Here is a 22115-nt window from a genome sequence, read left to right on the forward strand (position 1 = left end):
GACAACAATAGATCGGGAGTTCCGCCGCTGCAAGCCTCTTTAGCCACCAAAACCCTCTCGGGAGCCGTTCCGGCACCCTGCCGGAGGGGGAACCCATCACCAGTGGCCATCTTCATCATCCCGGCGCTCTCCATGATGAGGAGGGAGTAGTTCACCCTCGGGGCTGAGGGTATGTACCGGTAGCTATGTGTTTGATCTCTCTCTCGCGTGTTATTGAGGTGATACGATCTTGATGTATCGCGAGCTTTGCTATTATAGTTGGATCTTATGATGCTTCTCCCCCTCTACTCTCTTGTAATGGATTGAGTTTTCCCTTTGAAGTTATCTTATCGGATTGAGTCTTTAATGATTTGAGAACACTTGATGTATGTCTTGTCGTGCTTATCTGTGGTGACAATGGGATATTCACATGATCTACTTGATGTATGTTTTGGTGATCAACTTGCGGGTTCAGTGACCTTGTGAACTTACGCGTAGGGGTTGGCACATGTTTTCGTCTTGACTCTCCGGTAGAAACTTTGGGGCACTCCTTGAAGTACTTTGTGTTGGTTGAATAGATGAATCTGAGATTGTGTGATGCATATCATATAATCATGCCCACGGATACTTGAGGTGACAATGGAGTATCTAGGTGACATTAGGGTTTTGGTTGATTTGTGTCTTAAGGTGTTATTCTAGTATGAACTCTATGATAGATTGAACGGAAATAATAGCTTCATGTTAGTTTACTACGGACTCTTGAATAGATAGATCAAAAAGGATAACTTTGAGGTGGTTTCGTACCCTACCATAATCTCTTCATTTGTTCTCCGCTATTAGTGGCTTTGGAGTGACTCTTTGTTGCATGTTGAGGGATTGTTATGTGATTCGGTTATGTTATTATTGTTGAGAGAACTTGCACTAGTGAAAGTATGAACCTTAGGCCTTGTTTGCTAGCATTGCAATACCATTTACGCTCACTTTTATCATTAGTTACCTTGCTGTTTTTATAATTTCAGATTATAAATACTCATATCTACTATCCATATTGCACTTGTATCACCATCTCTTCGCTGAACTAGTGCACCTATACAATTTACCATTGTATTGAGTGTGTTGGGGACACAAGAGACTCTTTGTTATTTGGTTGCAGGGTTGTTTGAGAGAGACCATCTTCATCCTATGCCTCCCATGGATTGATAAACCTTAGGTCATCCACTTGCGGGAAATTTGCTACTGTCCTACAAACCTCTGCACTTGGAGGCCCAACAACATCTACAAGAAGAAGGTTGTGTAGTAGACATCAGTGCTCTCGGCGCGGCGTGGTCAACGTGGTCAAGGAAGGACTTCCATCGGACGTGGACTATACGTGGAGAGGCTGAAAACTGGGTCCACGGCCGTGGCAAGGAAGTGCCTCCTTATTACGCGGAAAATAATGATTCCTCTACCTGACAGCAGGGACCCACCGGACGGGCCACCATATTTCGCGAAAAAAACGTTTACCCCCTGACTGCTGGGACCTACTAGCTACATCTTCGCATGCAAGGAAGTGCATCCATATTACGAGCAAAAAAATGATTCACCCCCTGACTGCTGGGACCCACCAGCTACATCTTCGCACGCAAGGAAGTGCGTCCGGGCAAAAAAACGATTCGCCCCCCTGATTGCTAGGACCCACCAGCTACATCTTCGTGAAGGAAATATGCCCTAGAGGCAATAATAAAGTTATTATTTATTTCCTTATATCATGATAAATGTTTATTATTCATGCTAGAATTGTATTAACCGGAAACATAATACTTGTGTGATTACATAGACAAACAGAGTGTCACTAGTATGCCTCTACTTGACTAGCTCGTTAATCAAAGATGGTTATGTTTCCTAGCCATAGACATGGGTTGTCATTTGATTAACGGGATCACATCATTAGGAGAATGATGCGATTGACTTGACCCATTCTGTTAGCTTAGCACTTGATCATTTAGTATGTTGCTATTGCTTTCTTCATGACTTATACATGTTCCTATGACTATGAGATTATGCAACTCCCGTTTACCGAAGGAACACTTTGTGTGCTACCAAACGTCACAACGTAACTAGATAATTATAAAGGTGCTCTATAGGTGTCTCCAAAGGTACTTGTTGGGTTGGCGTATCTCGAGATTAGGATTTCTCACTCCGATTGTCGGAGAGGTATCTCTGGGCCCTCTCGGTAATGCACATCACTATAAGCCTTGCAAGCAATGTAGCTAATGAGTTAGTTACGGAATGATGCATTACGTAACGAGTAAAGAGACTTGCCGGTAACGAGATTGAACTAGGTATTGAGATACCGACGATCAAATCTCGGGCAAGTAACATACCGATGACAAAGGGAACAACGTATGTTGTTATGCGGTGTGACCGATAAAAGATCTTCGTAGAATATATAGGAACCAATATGAGCATCCAGGTTCCGCTATTGGTTATTGACCGGAAACGGTTCTCGGTCATGTCTACATAGTTCTCGAACCCGTAGGGTCCGCACGCTTAAGGTTTCGATGACAGTTATATTATGAGTTTATGAGTTTTGATGTACCGAAGGAGTTCGGAGTCCCGGATGAGATCGGGAATATGACGAGGAGTCTCAAAATGGTCGAGACGTAAAGATCGATATATTGGACGACTATATTCGGACTTCGTAAAGGTTCCGAGTGATTCGGGTATTTTTCGGAGTACCAGAGAGTTACGGGAATTCGCCTGGGAGTATATATGGGCCTTATTGGGCCATACGGGAATAGAGGAGAGAGGCAAAAAGGAAGGAGGCCTGCGCCCCCCCCCTCTGGTCCGAATTGGACAAGGGGTGCAGCCCCCTTTTCCTTCTTCCTCTCCCCCTCTTTCCCCTTCTCCTACTCCAACAATGAAGGAGGGAGTCCTACTCCCGGTGGGAGTAGGACTCCCCTTGGCACGCCCCCTCCTAGGCCGGTCCCCCCTCCCCCCTTGCTCCTTTATATACGGGGGCAGGGGGGCACCTCTAGGCACAACAACAATTGATCCTTGAGATCTCTTAGACGTGTGCGGTGCCCCCCTCCACCATAGTCCTCGATAATATTGTAGCGGTGCTTAGGCGAAGCCCTGTGATGATAGAACATCAAGATCGTCATCACGCCGTTGTGCTGACAGAATTTTTCCCCGACACTTTGCTGGATCGGAGTCCGGGGATCGTCATCGAGTTGAATGTGTGCTAGAACTCGGAGGTGCCATAGTTTCGGTGCTTGATCGGTCGGGCTGTGAAGACGTACGACTACATCAACCGCGTTGTTATAACGCTTCCGCTTTCGGTCTACGAGGGTACGTGGACACACTCTCCCCTCTCGTTGCTATGCATCACCATGATCTTGCGTGTGCGTAGGAGTTTTTTTTGAAATTACTACGTTCCCCAACAGTGGCATCCGAGTCTAGGTTTTATGCGTTGATGTTATATGCACGAGTAGAACACAAGTGAGCTGTGGGCTGAAAACATGATCATCTCATACAATAAAATATAGCATCACGTCTAACTTGTTTTTATTGTATGAGATGATCATGTTTTGTAACCGAAGTTATCGTCAACTGGCAGGAGCCATATGGTTGTCGCTTTATTGTATGAAATACAAACGCCCTATAATTGCTTTACTTTATCACTAAGCGGTAGCGATAGTCGTAGAAGCAATAGATGCGTAGCGACAACGATGCTACGATGGAGATCAAGGTGTCGTGCCGGTGACGATGGTGATCAGGACGGTGCTTTGGAGATGGAGATCACAAGCACAAGATGATGATGGCCATATCATATCACTTATATTGATTGCATGTGATGTTTATCCTTTATACATCTTATCTTGCTTTGATTGACGGTAGCATTTTAAGATGATCTCTCACTAATTATCAAGAAGTGTTATCCCTGAGTATGCACCCTTGAGAAAGTTCTTCGTGCTGAGACACCACATGATGATCGGGTGTGATAGGCTCTGTGTTCAAATACAACGGGTGCAAAACAGTTGCACACGCGGAATACTCAGGTTAAACTTGACGAGCCTAGCATATACAGATATGGCCTCGGAACACGGAGACCGAAAGGTCGAACGTGAATCATATAGTAGATATGATCAACATAGTGATGTTCACCATTGAAACTACTCCATCTCACGTGATGATCGGACATGGTTTAGTTGATTTGGATCACGTGATCACTTAGATGACTAGAGACATGTTTGTCTAAGTGGGAGTTCTTAAGTAATATGATTAATTGAACTTAAATTTATCATGAACTTAGTCCTGGTAGTATTTTGCAAATTATGTTGTAGATCAATAGCTCGCGTTGTTGCTTTCATATGTTTATTTTGATACGATTCCTAGAGAAAATTGTGTTGAAAGATGTTAGTAGCAATGATGCGGATTGGATCCGTGATCTGAGGATTGTCCTCATTGTTGCACAGAATAATTATGTCCTTGATGCACCGCTAGGTGACGGACCTATTGCAGGAGCATATACAGACGTTATGAATGTTTGGAAAAGCTCGGTATGATGACTACTTGATAGTTTAGTGCACCATGCTTTACGACTTAGAATCGGGACTTCAAAGACGTTTTGAACGTCATGGACCATGTGAGATATTCCAGGAGTTGAAGTTAATATTCCAAGCAAATACCCGAGTTGAGAGATATGAAGTCTCCAACAAGTTCTATAGCTAAAAGATGGAGGAGAATTGCTCAACTAGTGAGCAAGTACTTAGATTGTCTGAATACTACAATCGCTTGAATCAAGTGGGAGTTAATCTTCCAGATGAGATAGTGATTGGCAGAGTTCTCTAGTCACCATCACCAAGTTACTGGAACTTTGTGATGAACTATAATGCAAGGGATGATGAAAACGATTCCTGAGCTGTTCGTGATGCTGAAATCGACGAAGGTAGAAATCAAGAAAAGAACATCCAGTGTTGATAATTGACAAGACCACTAGTTTCAAGAAAAGGGCAAAGGAAAAGAAAGGGAACTTCAAGTAGAATGGCAGCAAGTTGTCACTCCCGTGAAGAAGCCCAAAGCTGGACCAAAGCCTGAAACTGAGTGTTTCTACTGCAAAAGAAATGGTCACTAGAAGCGGAAATGCCCTGAAAATTTGGTGGATAAGAAGAATGGCAAAGTGAACAAGGGTACATTTGATATACATGTTATTGATGTGTACCTTACTAGTGTTTATAGTAGCCCCTGAGTATTTGATACTTGTTTGGTTGCTAAAATTAGTAACTCGAAACAGGAGTTATAGAATAAACAGAGACTAGTTGAGGGTGAAGTGACAATGAGTGTTGGAAGTAGTTCCAAGATTGATATGATCATCATCGCACACTCTCTATACTTTCGGGATTAGTTTTAAACCTAAATAAATGTTATTTGGTGTTTGCGTTGAGCATGAATATGATTTGATCATGTTTATTGCAATACGGTTATTCATTTAAAGTCAGAGAATAATTGTTGTTCTGTTTACATGAATAAAACCTTCGATGGTCATACACCCAATAAAAATAGTTTATTAGATCTCGATCGTAGTGATACACATAATCATAATATGATTCCGAAAGATGCAAAGTTGATAATGATAGTGCAACTTATTTGTGGCACTATCGTTTGGGTCATATCGGTGTAAAGCACATGAAGAAACTCCATAAAGATGGATTTTCGGAATCACTTGGTTATGAATCATTTGATGTGTGCGAACCGTGCCTTATGGGCAAGATGACTAAAACTCCGTCCTCCGAAACAATGGAACGAGCTAGTGCCTTTCTGAAAACAATACATACTGATGTATGCGGTCCAATGAGTATTGATGCATGTGGCGGGTATCGTTATTTTCTGACCTTCACAAGATGATTTGAGCAGATATGAGTATATCTACTTGATGAAACATAAGTCTGAAATAGTTGAAAGGTTCAAAGAATTTCAGAGTGAAGTGGAAAATCATCGTAACAAGAAAATAAAGTTTCTTTGATCTGATCGTGGAGATGAATATTTGAGTTACGAGTTTGGTCTTCATATAAAACAATGTGGAATAGTTTCACAGTTCACACCACCTGGAACACCACAACGTTATGGTGTGTCCGAACGTCATAATCGCACTTTATTGGATATTGTGCGACCTATGATGTCTCTTAGTGGTTTACCACTATCGTTTTGGGGTTATCCATTAGAGACAGCTGCATTCACTTTAAATAGGGCACCATCAAAATCCATTGAGATGACACCTTGTGAACTGTGGTTTGGCAAGAAACCAAAGTTGTCATTTCTTAAAGTTTTGGGCTGCCATGCTTATGTGAAAAAAGTCTCAACCTGATAAGCTCGAACCCAAATCGGAGAAGTGTGTCTTCATAGAATACCCAAAGGTAACTATTGGGTACACCTTCTATCACAGATCCGAAGGCAAGTTATTCATTGCTAAGATGGATCCTTTCTAGAGAAGAAGTTTCTCTCGAAAGAAGTGAGTGGGAGGAAAGTAGAACTTGATGGGGTAATTGTACCTTCTCCCTTATTGGAAAGTAGTTCATCACAGAAATCAGTTCCAGTGATTCCTACACCAATTAGTGAGGAAGTTAATGATGATAATCATGAAACTTCAGATCAAGTTGCTACCAAACCTCGTAGGTCTTCTAGAGTAAGATCCACACCAGAGTAGTACGGTAATCATGTTCAGGAAGTCATGTTACTAGGCCATGATGAACCTACGAACTATGAGGAAGCGATGATGAGCCCAGATTCCGCAAAATGGCTTGAGGCCATGAAATCTGAGATGGGATCCATGTATGAGAACAAAGTATGGACTTTGGTTGACTTGCCCGATGATCGGCAAGCCATCGAGAATAAATGGATTTACAAGAAGACTGACACTGATGGTAATGTAACTGTCTACAAAGCTCGTCTTGTTGCAAAAGGTTTTCGGCAAGTTCAAGGGGTTGACTACGATGAGACTTTCTCACCCGTAGCGATGCTTAAGTCTGTCCGAATCATGTTAGTGATTGCCGCATTTTATGATTATGAAATATGGCAAATGGATATCGAAACTGTGTTCCTGAATGGATTTCTGGAAGAAGAGTTGTATATGATGCAACCAGAAGGTTTTGTCGATCCGAAAGGTGCTAAAAATATGTGCAAGCTCCAGTGATCCATCAATGGACTGGTGCAAGCATCTCAGAGTTGGAATATACGCTTTGATGAGTTGATCAAAGCATATGGTTTTATACAGACTTTTGGAAAGGCCTGTATTTGCAAGAAAGTGAGTGGGAGCACTACAACCTTTTTGATAAGTATATGTGAATGACATATTGTTGATCGGAAATAATGTAGAATTATTCTGCAAAGCATAAAGGAGTGTTTGAAAGGATTTTTTCAAAGAAAGACCTCAGTGAAGCTACTTACATATTGGGCATCAAGAACTATAGAGATAGTCAAGACGCTTGATACGTTTTTTCAATGAGTACATACCTTGACAAGATTTTGAAGTAGTTCAAAATGGAACAGTCAAAGAAAGAGTTCTTGCCTGTGTTGCAAAGGTATGAAATTGAGTAAGACTCAAATCAAGACCACGGCAGAAAATAGAAAGAGAATGAAAGTCATTCCCTATGCATCAGTCATAGGTTCTATAAAAGTATGCCATGCTATGGACCAAACCTATTGTATACTCTGCCCTGGTTTGGCAAGGGAGTACAATAGTGATCTAGGAGTAGATCACTGGACATTGGTCAAAATTATCCTTAGTGGAATAAGGATATGTTTCTCGATTATGGAGGTGACAAAAGGTTCGTCGTAAAGGGTTACGTCGATACAAGTTTTGGCACTGATCCAGATGACTCTAAGTCTTAATCTGGATACATATTGAAAGTGGGAGCAATTAGCTAGAGTAGCTCCGTGCAGAGCATTGTAGACATAGAATATTTGCAAAATACATACGGCTCTGAATGTGACAGACCCATTGACTAAACTTCTCTCACAAGCAAAACATGATCATACCTTATTGGGTGTTAATCACATGGCAATGTGAACTAGATTATTGACTCTAGTAAACCCTTCGGATTTTGGTCACATGACGATGTGAACTATGGGTGTTGATCACATACAGATGTGAATATTGGTGTTAAATCACATGGTGATGTGAACTTGATTATTGACTCTAGTGCAAGTGGGAGACTGAAGGAAATATGCCCTAGAGGCAATAATAAAGTTATTATTTATTTCCTTATATCATGATAAATGTTTATTATTCATGCTAGAATTGTATTAACCGGAAACATAATACTTGTGTGAATACATAGACAAACAGAGTGTCACTAGTATGCCTCTACTTGACTAGCTCGTTGATCAAAGATGGTTATGTTTCCTAGCCATAGACATGGGTTGTCATTTGATTAACGGGATCACATCATTAGGAGAATGATGTGATTGACTTGACCCATTCCGTTAGCTTAGCACTTGATCATTTAATATGTTGTTATTGCTTTCTTCATGACTTATACATGTTCCTATGAGTATGAGATTATGCAACTCCCATTTACCAGAGGAACACTTTGTGTGCTACCAAACGTCACAACGTAACTGGGTGATTATAAAGGTGCTCTACAGGTGTCTCCAAAGGTACTTGTTGGGTTGGCGTATTTCGAGATTAGGATTTCTCACTCCGATTGTCGTAGAGGTATCTCTGGGCCCTCTTGGTAATGCACATCACTATAAGCCTTGCAAGCAATGTAGCTAATGAGTTAGTTACGGAATGATGCATTACGTAATGAGTAAAGAGACTTGCTGGTAATGAGATTGAACTAGGTATTGAGATACCGACGATCAAATCTCGGGCAAGTAACATACCGATGACAAAGGGAACAACGTATGTTGTTATGCGGTGTGACCGATAAAAGATCTTCATAGAATATGTAGGAACCAATATGAGCATCCAGGTTCCGCTATTGGTTATTGACCGGAAACGGTTTTCGGTCATGTCTACATAGTTGTCGAACCCGTAGGGTCCGCACGCTTAAGGTTTCAATGACAGTTATATTATGAGTTTATGAGTTTTGATGTACCGAAGGAGTTCGGAGTCCCGGATGAGATCGGGGATATGACGAGGAGTCTCGAAATGGTCGAGACGTAAAGATCGATATATTGGACGACTATATTCGGACTTCGGAAAGGTTCCGAGTGATTCAGGTATTTTTCGGAGTACCGGAGAGTTACGGGAATTCGCCTGGGTGTATATATGGGCCTTATTGGGCCATACGGGAATAGAGGAGAGAGGCCAAAAGGAAGGAGGCCTGCGCCCCCCCCTCTGGTCCGAATTGGACAAGGGGCGCAACCCCCTTTTCCTTCTTCCTCTCCCCCTCTTTCCCCTTCTCCTACTCCAACAAGGAAGGAGGGAGTCCTACTCCCGGTGGGAGTAGGACTCCCCTTGGTGCGCCCCCTCCTAGGCCGGCCGCCCCCTCCCCCCTTGCTCCTTTATATACGGGGGCAGGGGGCACCTCTAGGCACAACAACAATTGATCCTTGAGATCTCTTAGCCGTGTCCAGTGCCCCCCTCCATCATAGTCCTCAATAATATTGTAGCGGTGCTTAGGCGAAGCCCTGCGACGGTAGAACATCAAGATCGTCACCACGCCGTCGTGCTGACGGAACTCTTCCCTGATACTTTGCTGGATCGGAGTCCGGGGATCGTCATCGAGCTGAACGTGTGCTAGAACTCGGAGGTGCCGTAGTTTCGGTGCTCGATCGGTCGGGCCGTGAAGACGTACGACTACATCATCCGCGTTGTTATAACACTTCCGCTTTCTGTCTACGAGGGTACATGGACACACTCTCCCCTCTCATTGATATGCATCACCATGATCTTGCGTGTGCGTAGGAATTTTTTTGAAATTACTACGTTCCCCAACACTTCGCACACAAGGAATCGTCTGAAAGTCGGGACCCACCTGGTCGAAGCGTACATAGCATTGTCATTCCGGTCGCGAACGTGTATGTACATACTGGTCGATGTAGAGGCGCGCACGTGTCGTAGTAGAGGCACGCACGTAGCATGTACACGTACGTACAATGGCCAGGGTGCAAGAAAGTAAATACGGCCACATACATACATACGGGCGGGGTCTCGAACGCCTACTCGCGCATACGTACGGCCAGGGCTCGTGTACATGGTTGGGTTGGAATGGAGAAACTGCGTCGTCGTCATGTTCATGGGGAGGCAACGGTATGCGTCGTGTTCATGGGGAGGTAACGGATTGCTCGTGTTCATCGGGAGGCAACAGAACGCGTGGGAGACAACCATCTTGGGCGGAACAGGCAATGGAAACGAGGCCTGGCATACCACACAACGGAGGAAACGGCCTTGTGTTTGACCGGCCACGTTTGAAACGGGGTCCTGTTCATCGGGAGGGGTCTGGCGTACCGCAAAATGGAGGAAATGAACTTGTGTTGGACCTCCTACAGTCGAAACGGGGTCCTGTTGATCGGGAGGGGTGTGGCGTACCGCACTACAGAGGAAACGGACTTGTGTTGGAGTGCTACGGTTGAAACGGGGGTCCTGTTCATCAGGAGGGGTGTGGCATACCGCAAAACGGGACTCCACGGGATATTGTTCATCTCCACCGGAGACCTCCTCCAGCCTCCACGGGCTACTGTTCATCCACCGTCAACCTCCTCCAGCCTCCACCTGCGATTGTTCATCCACGGGCTCCTGTTCATCCAGCCTCCACCGCGCGCTACTCCACCGGCTACTGTTCAACCACCACTCTCCATGGGCTCCTATTCAACCACCCCTCCACGGGCTACTGTTCATCCACCCCTCCACCATCTACTATTCATCCATCCCTCAAGGGGTCGTCCTGTTCATCAAGCCCTCCACAGGGTCCTGTTCATCCAGCCCCAACTGGCTCGATCGATCGGGGTCCTGTTCATCCACCCCCACCACTCACTGTTCATCCACCCCCCTCGCAACGCTCACTGTTCATCCAGAGGCAGCACCGATCGGCTTCAGTTAGCAGCAGAAGCGAAGGAATCGCTCGATCAAGTTCAGTTATCAGCCATCAATCGATCGCTTGGGTTCAGTAACGCGTAGCTTGCAGTGCAATCGCTCGGGTTCAGTTAGAGCCCAAGGCCTCGCTCGGGTTCAGTTAGAGCCCAACGCCTCGCACACACGCGCATACGTGTACGAGAGAAACACGCATCGCTTGGCCCTGACCACCCACCATAACCGGGAACATCCCGATATTTTCCTCGCCCTCGCTTCTACCTCGGTTTTTTCCGTCATGGACGGCCCAAAGAATGTCATGCAGCTGCGTCTCCGGCCCGCCCAAGACGAAAAGCCCATTTTCTGTCATGATTTTTTGTCATAGAAGTAGGAGCCCACCACATATATGATTATATCGGGTTTTGTCACAGTTATCGTCATAGAAGTGTCATAAGTATGACAGGAAAAAAATTCGTTCGGCCCAAAATGTCACGGATGTGTCTTTTTTTTGTAGTGATATCATCACTTACAAAAATGAAGTGCAGGAAGTCTTCAAACAATTTTCCTCAAGAGCATCTACGAACTTCAGTGTGAAGATCAAGCATATTAGGAGTGATAATGGAACCGAGTTCAAGAACACTGGTCTCGATGAATATCTTGATATACTTGGTATTACTCAAGAGTTATCTGCTCCCTATACTCCTCAGCAAAACGGTGTCGTGGAGTGCAATAACAGAACTCTTGTTGAGATGGCTTGCACTATGCTTATGAATACAAGACTCCACAGTGTTTTTGGCCAGATGCTATTGATACTGCATACCACATAATCAACAGGGTATATCTTCACAAATTCTTCAAAAAGACCTCATGTGAACTCCTCACTGACAAGAAACCCAATGTAAGTTATTTCAAAGTCTTCGGTGCTAAATGCTGGATTAGAGATCCTCACCACCACTCTAAATTTGCACCGAAAGCACATGAGGGTTTTATGCTTGGTTACGGAAAGGACTCGCACACCTACAGAGTCTTCAACACCTATCATCACAAGGTTGTTGAAACTGTAGATGTGCAGTTCGATGAAACTAATGGCTCGCAAAGAGAGCACCTACCTCCTGTGCTAGTTGAAATGTCACCTGAGGAATCCATCAAGTTCAAGGCTACTGAGGATGTCATTCCTACCGAAGAATCTGCTGAAGAAGTCATTCCGGATCGTGATGAAAATCACGCTGGTGCTACTGAAGAAAATGGCCCTGAAGAAATTGTTGGGCCTAATCAAAGTCGTCAACCTGCTCATCCTCACGTTGCAAACGAAGTGCAGATTGAGAGAATTATCAATGACATCAACGCACCAGGTCCTCTCACGCGTTCAAAAGCATCACATTTGTCTAACTTTTGTGGGCTTTTTGTGTTTGTCTCTATCATAGAGCCCACCAAAGTTGATGAAGCATTCATGGAATCTAAGTGGATTCAAGATATGCAAGATGAATTGCATCAATTCGAGCTCAACAATGTGTCGGAGCTTGTCAAGCAACCAGACTCACGCAAGCACAACATCATTGGCACCAAATGGATCTACTACAACAAACAAGATGAAAATGACCTTGTGGTGAGGAATAAGGCTCATCTTGTAGCTCATGGCTACACACAGATTGAAGGGATTGATTTCAATGAAACTTTTGCACCTATTGCTAGACTTGAAGCTATTCTCATATTGCTTGCTTATGCTAACCATCATAATATCATCTTACATAAAATGGGTGTTAAAAGTGCATTCCTCAATGGTAAGATTGAGGAAGAAGTATATGTTGCTCAACCACAAGGTTTTGCGGATACAAAGTTTCCAGATCACGTCTACAGACTCAACAAGGCCCACTATGGCCTCAAGCAAGCACCTCGGGCATGGTATGATACATTGAAGTAATTCCTCGTGAAGAAAGGCTTCAAACCCGGTTCACTTGACCAAACTCTTTTCACCAAAGCATATGATGATGAATTATCCGTGTGCCAAATCTACGTTGATGATATTATCTATGGTTGTACTGACCAACGTTACAATGACGAATTTGCCCATATGATGAGTGAGGGATATCAAATGTCCATGATGGGAGAGTTGAAATTCTTCTTAGGTCTTCAAATTCGTCAACAACACAATGACATATTCATATCCCACGAGAAATACCTCAAGGATGTGTTGAGGAAATTCGGCATGCAAGATTGCAAAGGCGTCAAAATCCCTATGCCCACAAATGGCCATGTATGCACCGATGAAAATGGTAAAGACTTCAATCAAAAGGTATATTGCTCCATGATTGGCTCTTTATTGTATCTATGTGCATCTAGATCGGATATTATGCTTAGTGTTTGCATGTGTGCCCGATTTCAAGCTACACCGAAGGAATCACACCATAAGGCTGTGAAGCATATTCTTCGATATCTAGCTCACACTCCAACACTTGGATTAAGGTATCCCAAGGGCTCTTCTTTTGATCTCATTGGATATTCTGACTCTGACTATGCTGGTGATCGGGTGGACCGCAAGTTAACATCAGGCACATGTCATTTCCTCGGATGATCCTTGGTATGTTGGTCCTCGAAGAATTAGAACTGCATATCACACTGTACTGTTGAAGCTGAGTACATTGCTGCTGGATCTTGATGTGCTTAATTGCTATGGATGAAGCAAACCCTCAAGGACTATGGCATCAATGTGAAGAATGTGCCACTCTACTGTGACAATGAGAGTGCTATGAAGATTGCTCACAACCCAGTTCAGCACTCGAAGAGAAAGCACATCTAGATTTGTCATCATTTTCTTTCTGATCATGTGTTGAAGGGCGACATCTCCATCGACCACGCGAATACTGAAGATCAGCTGGACGATATCTTCACAAAGCCCTTGGATGAGAAGAGATTTAGCAATTTGCGGTGTGAGCTAAATATCTTAGAATCTTAGAATGTTCTTTGAAAAGGACACACATCCTAACACTTATGCAAATTTGATGACTTAGATGTGCAACACACGAAGTAATGTTTTTCTTCAATCAATAAAGACTAACCCTCTAAGTGTGAAGAAATTAATGAAGAATATGATTCTCAGAACCCTACGACAATTGTACGCGGTGTCTGAAATCATCATTCTTATACGGTGGGTTACGCCACCAACCAAAGTTGAGAATCTTCAATTTGCACTTTGCAATTTCCTCCGTCTTTCTATCATTGTTCTTCGTTGATATATATATATATATATATATATATATATATGTGTGTGTGTGTGTGTGTGTGTGTGTGTGTGTGTGTGTGTGTGTGTGTGTGTGTGTGTGTGTGTGTGTGTGTGTGTGTGTGTGTGTGTGTGTGTATTTGACTTTTTCATGTCCTCTACAACATTCAGTTATAGCTAATTCTTCAAGTTGCTTTTTCAACTAAGTGAATGTGATCGGACTCATTCCCCCTCTATGCTAAACTCAACCCAGTCTGTTCACAAATTCTTCATGTGCGTTCTATTTGAATCCCGTTAAAAATCTTCACTGTGTCTTTGACAACTGAAGAATTTGCGAATGAAACATTAAAATTTTCATATCTGATTTTTTCGGCTTTTGTCGCTCAAATCTTTCCGCATCCCATGACTGGATTAAACAACTCACCCACGATCTCACATGATCTCTACCTCTCTGTACGTGGGTTACGCATGTCGCTAGGATGGGAAGGGTCAGGGGCACGTTCGTCCAAATTCTTCGGATGAACAGTTTTTCACTTCCTTATAAATACCCCTCCCCTTGCACCTCAGTTCATTTAATCCGCTCGACCTCTCCCTCTACCGCTCAAGCTCTCTGACCTAGCGCCGCCGCTAATCTCCATCATCACCGGTGAGGAAGAGCTTAGCTGCCTCGACCTCGTCGCCGTTGTACTCGCGCCGGCCGCGGAAATCTTCACCTGTGCTGTCGCCATAGTTGTCTTCCTCCGCCAAGTTAGGGCGTGGAAGATCTGAACGGACGAGCTTCTCCAGTTTATCTCTCTGTTTGTTGCGTTCTTCGTCAAGGGTAAATAAAACTCGCTTTTACTTCCCTTATTGATTCTGATGATTTACACAAAATCTTCAAAAGGTGTTTATTCTTCAATCTTCATATTCCTAAACACTACAGTTGCATCTGTTCTTGATCTTTCTCTCTAAGATGTACTTTTCTTCAAGATTACTCAATTGTGTGGATTTCCAATCTATACAACTCTGGAACCTAAGACAAGAACTCTTAGTGAAATTCTTCAAGACTCCTTGGTCAAATTCCTCAAACTTGATTCCATTTAAAAACAAATTCTGAGAACGCATATGACCTCTTCAAATTCTTCGCACCTATACTATGTTCACAGGTACACATTTCTGTTGCTGAATCACTAGGTTCTCATCAACTTAACTCATTTGCAGCATTCCTCGGAAAAAAACTGCATACTTCCTCAGAGATATCTATTGTTCAGAATCCTCAGCTGAAGAAAATGGCTAAAGAAAAGCGTCCTCAAAAGGGAGGCAAGAGGCCTGAGAAAAACACAGTGTTTGAAATCCCTGAAGATATCTATGCAGGCTACTGCACTCCTGATGAGGACACTCATGGCAAGGAGAATAAAAATTAGCGCAAAGTGCGCATTCAGTGGATTGAACAAAGATAGGCACGGGAATGGAGGGATTACCGCTATGTAACTCCCAAGTACATGAAGAAATTTGCTGTAAATCCTCCATGCCCAAGACCTCCACTGGCACCAGGCCAACAAGCCGATCCCTCAAGCATCAGAAGAGGTGAGGAATTTCCAAAAGAATGGGCCAAGCGCCAAAGGAAATTGGCTAAAGTAGCAAAGGAGGCAGTGAAGAAATTCAACGAAGATTCTGCTGCTTCTGCTGCTTTTGAACCCTCTGCTAGTCAGCCTAAGAAGGCTATGAAGAAGAAATCTGATGTGAATCCATCTTCTTCTGCAATGCCCTCACGGCCCAGCTCCTCAATGCCCTCACGGCCCAGCTCCTTGAAACCCTTAGGGTCTTTTTCTCAAGAAAAGCCTCAGTTGCACCAACAAAGTCCTCAGCACTAGTGCATCTTGCCACGTGCCAATGGACTATAGGCTTTTCAATTGCTTCAGGGGCTTCAGCAAGTTCCTCAACACAGCCGTAGCTGCTGAAGACAAAGGCCACTGCTGGACGCGGCACAAGGCCAAGTCCTCACAAGAAGCAGGTCGCCTTTGATGTTCCGTCATCTGAAGACGAAGCTGATGATGAAGAACTGGCTCAAATCATCAGAGACCGACAAAACCACCAATGTTGCACTTGAAGAACAAACCAGTCCAGCTGAAGAATCTGTCGCTGCGCCTGAAGAATCTGAACATACCATGGCAACTGACACAGTTGTGCCTGAAGAATCTGTGCCCCTTTCATATGCTCCTCCTGCACAATCTTCACAGATGAAAAGCACCATCCTTCCTTCTGCATCAGGAGCGAAGAAAACAAAGGCTACTGAAAGGGCAGCAGCTAAGAAGAGGAAAGCATCAGATGCCTCACAGTCTTCAGCTCCGAAGAAAGTGAAGACTTTGACAAGCTCTTTTGAGAACCCCATTGATGTTGTTCCACTGAATTTCATGCCATCAAAGAAAATTGTTCCTTTTGGTGAAAAATATGTCATCAATGATGACATTGATGAAGAAGATCCTTCTGCTGCTATGTCAGAGCAGTTGGATGAAGAAATTGAAGTGGATAATATCCCTTCACCGCTACAGGTATCATCGTCGCTGCCTCAGTTCACTGCTGAAGAGGTCGGTGTTGAAGAAATTGAAACTGGCAAAGAGGATGTGGACATCGGGTCTACGACTCCAGTGATGAATGATGATTTTTGGGAAAGTCATCATCCCAATTCTCCTCTGTTCACTTCTCTACAGCAAATTCCTCAGTCCCCTGTGCATACTGAAGAAACCCACATGGGCTCTGATCAAGCTCAAGCTTCACTTCACTCCATTCCCGAAGAAATTCCAGCCACTGGTGCTGATGAAATTGAGAAGAAGACAACAGAAGAAACTGCTCCAGAGATTCCTCAGACTGTTGTTCCAGAGGCTGCGCTTGAAATGGATGTGAAGACTTCAACTATAAATCTTCATCCCAAGCCACAGAATCCTCACTCCAAGAAGCAGAAGTTCAAGGTTGATGACTTCTTTGCTGAGCATCATTTATGCTCATATTTCTGCGTCGACATCTGCGATTGGAATGAAGAGCTAATTCTTCAATTCTATGCCACTCTACGTCTGACAGGCAATGTTGACGATGTGAATTCATGGGTGTTGGACTGGATGACTGACAATACTCATCACAAAGCTCCGGCCTCTGAATTGCTTCATGCCGTCCCAGTCATTCCGCCCACTGAAGGAGCTCTGAAGCTATATGAGGAACCTAAACTGTCAAATCATCTGATGCAAGTGCTGATGAAGCCTTTGAAGGCTGGCCAAGTGCCAAGGACAAATTTCCTTGTTAAGGATCTCCTGTATGTGCCAAGGACTGTCTATCGCATTATGGCTAAAACCCCGAGTCCCATTAAAGGCCACAATTCTAAAGAAGAAGAAGTTGTTGGCATCATGAAGAACTTGCTTTTCAACATCATGCATGGTATTCCAATCAACTATCATGATTTCTTCATGAGGACTTTGGCCAAATGCTACTTTGTCACCTTTTGAATTGAAGCCTTACGCTCCCTAGATCATGAAATTCATCAGATCAAGGACTTCAATTCACTACAAGGCTGATTTTCAAAATCATATCAGCTATTTGCCCTCGATCAAAGTCCTCAAATAGACTATTTCCTCAATTGATGAGAAGGGCAAGGCTGCAGTTATGGATGAAGGCACTCGTCCTTTGGATGGACAGTTTTGAAAGGCAACATCCTATTCCACTAATGATGACTCTGCCACACATGATACCGCCGCAAATGCTTCAAAGCAAAATCCACAGGCAACAGCTCCGTGTGTGATAACTGATCGTGAGCTGCTTCTAAGTCTTCATCAGAAGGTGCACAGAAATCACAAGTGGGTCAAGTGTCAGTTTGGCACTATTCTTCACAACATGACAGTCACTCAAAATACTGTGAAGAAGAATCACTATTATCTGCATCAAGTCTTCGATCGCACCTGGGCTATTCTTTCACATGTCTACACCGATGATGAACTCAAGAAGATGGACTTCAAATAGGACTTTGACTGGTCTCAGCCACCTTCGAAGAAATTCAAGAAGGTCAAAGTTCCTCCGTTGGTCGTCAGTTCATATTCTTCACCGCGCGAGACGGACGAAGTTGAAGATTTGGACGACACTGTAGCAGGCCCTACTACAACGGACGGCCCCAACAACGCTAACGCTCCTCCATCGACATCATGAAGAAATTCTTCAGGGGTGTTAGTCCTCACTTTTCGTCCCTTTTAGTCATTTGATGACAAAGGGGGAGAAATTTGAGTTAGTCTTCAAGCGGGTCTATATATGGGCATTTTTTGCTAAGTTACAACTCTCACTCTTCTGAAGTATTTGTTGGATCGAGTTGTAAACTTAAGTCCGATGGTGGCCTGATACTTTTGCTCTGTTTTTCTGCATGCTATTTCCTCATATATGTTAATGCACGCATGTTGAATTACATCAGACACCATATTTCATCATGCATTTCACATTCTTCATTCGATATGTTAAATGCGTGCATGAATTACAAGATATAGGGGGAGATCTCCATGATATAACTCTACAATGTGCATTGCTTTTTGAAAGCAAATTCTTCACATATGCACATCTTCAGGGGGAGTTCTTCTATATCTTGCAATCAAATTCCTCAATATTGAGCACTTTCAATTGATATGGTTATCCCCGTTGGAAACTTAACCTATTTGTCATCAATCACCAAAAAGGGGGAGATTGTAAGTGCATCTAGTGCCCCTTAGTGATTTTGGTGTATTGAAGACTTATAGGTTAAGGGACTAATATGTTTGTGAGTGTACACAGGCTCTATAAGTCGATGAGGAGTTTGATATTTACGATGAAAGTCGACCCATAAAAATGTATGTCTTCAGCTGAAGACTTTGGTTCTCCTGAAGATTTTGAAACTGAAGAAATTGGTGTGACCTTGAAGACTTGGATATTCATGCGAGGATTATGAAGGGTGAAGACTTTTGTTTTCGTGGTTTCATTTTCTCCTTCTTGAGTCATAGGAAACACCGTATTGTTAAAGGGGGCCGAGGTTATACTAAGGAAACTGATTTCCATGTGAAGCTCGTCTCAAAATCCTACACCTACCCAATCCTTTCGAGTGAAGCCATTAGAAATCTCATATCAGTTCAGTCAATTTCTTCAGTGACAGAGACGAAGATCTTCTGGTCTCTGAGGAATTTTTTTGACTAAGGAGTTAGGAATTCGCCAGTGAGGAACATGATAGCCCTAAGGAATTCAAACCACAAATATCCGACCGTTGATGTGCTATGCGCGAGCTGTCCAAAAATATCTTCCACCTAACAGTCATATCATTGAAGGGCATTTATGTCTTATCATGTCGGGCTGCTCCCTAGGCTATAAATAGCCGCCCCCTTCAACCACTAGCTGGTTGGCTGCTTCGCGAGAAACTGACACTTGTCATTGAGAGCATCCCATCCTCCGAGGACTTTGAGCGAAAATCATCAAGTGAGGAAAACCCAAAACCCAAACCCAAACACCTACAAACCCAAAGTGATTGAGCATCACTGAAGAGATTGTTCCTGTGTGGAACCGACGCTTGTTACCTTTGAGGACTATGTATCCTCCAGATGGTTAGGCGTCATGGTCTGAGCATCCAAGAGGAATTGTGGATCACCGAGTGACCAAGTCTGTGAAGGTTTGGAAGTCACCTGTGAAGACTTACCATGAGTGTTGGGCGACGTCTGTGTGACTTTAGCTCAAGGAGAATACGGTGAGGACTGTGTGTCCTCGACTTTAAATACTCAGCCGCTCCAACCAGACGTACAACTATCACAACAGTTGGAACTGGTCTACCAAATCATTATCTTCACCAAGCCAACTGGTTCTATTTCCTCAACCCTTTTATTTCCTCATTCATGTGTTGATGAACCTAATCATTATTGTTTGAAGACTTTGACTGAAGACTTTATCTATTTCCTCAATCCAATTTCTTCAGTCACATAGTCTTCAGCCTGCTTATCCGGTTTTCACGCTATCTGTACTCTATGCTTGTTTTCATTTCATCATGATGACTATGATGTTGCTCTGTTATGCTTATACCTGAGTACTTATTCCGCTGCTATTGTGTCGTTGCTTAGGAATTTCTTCACCTAGAAATTCCTCAGTGACGAATTTGTAAAAATCGCCTATTCACCCTCCTCTAGTCGATATAATGCACTTTCACTTACCTCCCCCACCCCCACTCCAGCCACCTCACCGACGTAGCCTCTTGCTCCATTTGTCTAGAACATGGCAAACCCACGCGGCCAAGTTACTAATCTAGAGTGCGGGCAGTCCCTGTGGACTGTGTAGCATTTGAACTTTCAGCCGCATTCCCCCACCCAAGTCGAGATTTGGGCAATTCAAAATGTCATTATGGCTGAAGAGTGTTGCCAAAAGGAGAAACTCGTAAGCTCGAGCATTTTATCGCTTACTCCAAAAAGTCCCCCGTGCAGTCTAACATAGAGGTCATGGTCTGCACCACTGCGAAAGTAGTTATCAGCCCCGACCGCCTCCATGTCGTGTACCGCTAGACTGAGGATGTGCAGGTTGTCGTGGGCCTAGAAGTCGAGATGTCGTGAGGTGGTGGAAGTGGTCAAGAGACAAATCAAGAGGGCCCAGGACTTCGCTTCTCGCGCCAAGGAGGAGGAGGAGGAGGAAGAGAAGAAGAAATAGTAGATAGTGTAGATAGTTCTTATATTTTAATTATTTTCAGTTATATGTATTTTGTGTTATATATTTTATCTTATCATTTTAGCTTTGTGTAATATATATGTATGTATATATATTGAGTTTGTCCTCCTTTACCCTAATTATGTCTTAAATATTATATTATCAAATGATACACCTAACTTATACACACACGAGACTGGCCCCCTATCCCTCATGTTCGATATACAAGTAAATTTTGTACACACGGGCAAAAAAACCTGAAAGTAATAGGAATTTCACATAAGAACAATTAGCCTGTACACCCCAAGATTAGATCACGTTCTCTCTAAAAAATCTATTGTCAATTAATCAAACATGATAAAACAAAAGGTATAAAAGACTGGTAGCCAATTATGCTCATCACAGATGGGACGTACAGTAGGCCGGTTTGTGATGAAGTTTAAAAAATCAATTTTCATTTTTTTAGTTCTTTGGGTGCACAAATATTTTCAAAAGTAGGTTTCTCTTAAAATGGTCTTATTAGTTTGTCCTAACTTGTAAACAAGCGAAACCGACACCTTCTCTCTCATGTCCGATATACAAGTAAAGTTGTTCATGGGTGCAAAAAACCCTGAAAATGACATGAATTTCACTAACAACAACTTGCACCCCCCCCCCCCCCCCCCAAGATTAGATCAATGTGTTCTGCACTCTATTATCAATTATTAGAAAACTAAAATATTTATGCCCTAGATACGTTACATTGACCAGTCACGCATGGTAGCCGGTCAGTCTATGTACTTATCACTGACCGACCATTCTTAGCAGTCGGCCAGTGACGACTACCAGTGCCCTTATTACACCATACCCAACGCTTAACTGTGACATATCGATAGTTCAACATACACATTGCCGCACTCTGTTTGTTTCCCACCTGCTCATCTCATTGTTCTCCCCACCACACCATTACATCATTCTCAGCCCACCACACCGCGAGATCTCCCGAAACAGGCTTTGCCCCCTTTATAAATAAAGGCGAACAGAACAAAATACATGGCCGAATGATACAAAATGATGAGGTAACCCTCTTACAAAGCAGATCCTAAGCTACCTGGATCGCGTAGAAGGCAAGCGACTACACTATCGAAGGAAAACATAGGAGAAACTGAGAACAACCCCTAGGACATCTAAGCTCCTCGACAACGCCCTCAAGAGGGGGAATGACGCAAAGCATCGTCACTGCCTAGCCACACTGGACAAGGGTCTACACTCAGAACTCTAACGCGG

Source organism: Triticum aestivum, chromosome 7B (assembly GCF_018294505.1).
Source record: "Triticum aestivum cultivar Chinese Spring chromosome 7B, IWGSC CS RefSeq v2.1, whole genome shotgun sequence".
In the NCBI taxonomy this organism is placed as follows: Eukaryota; Viridiplantae; Streptophyta; class Magnoliopsida; order Poales; family Poaceae; genus Triticum; species Triticum aestivum.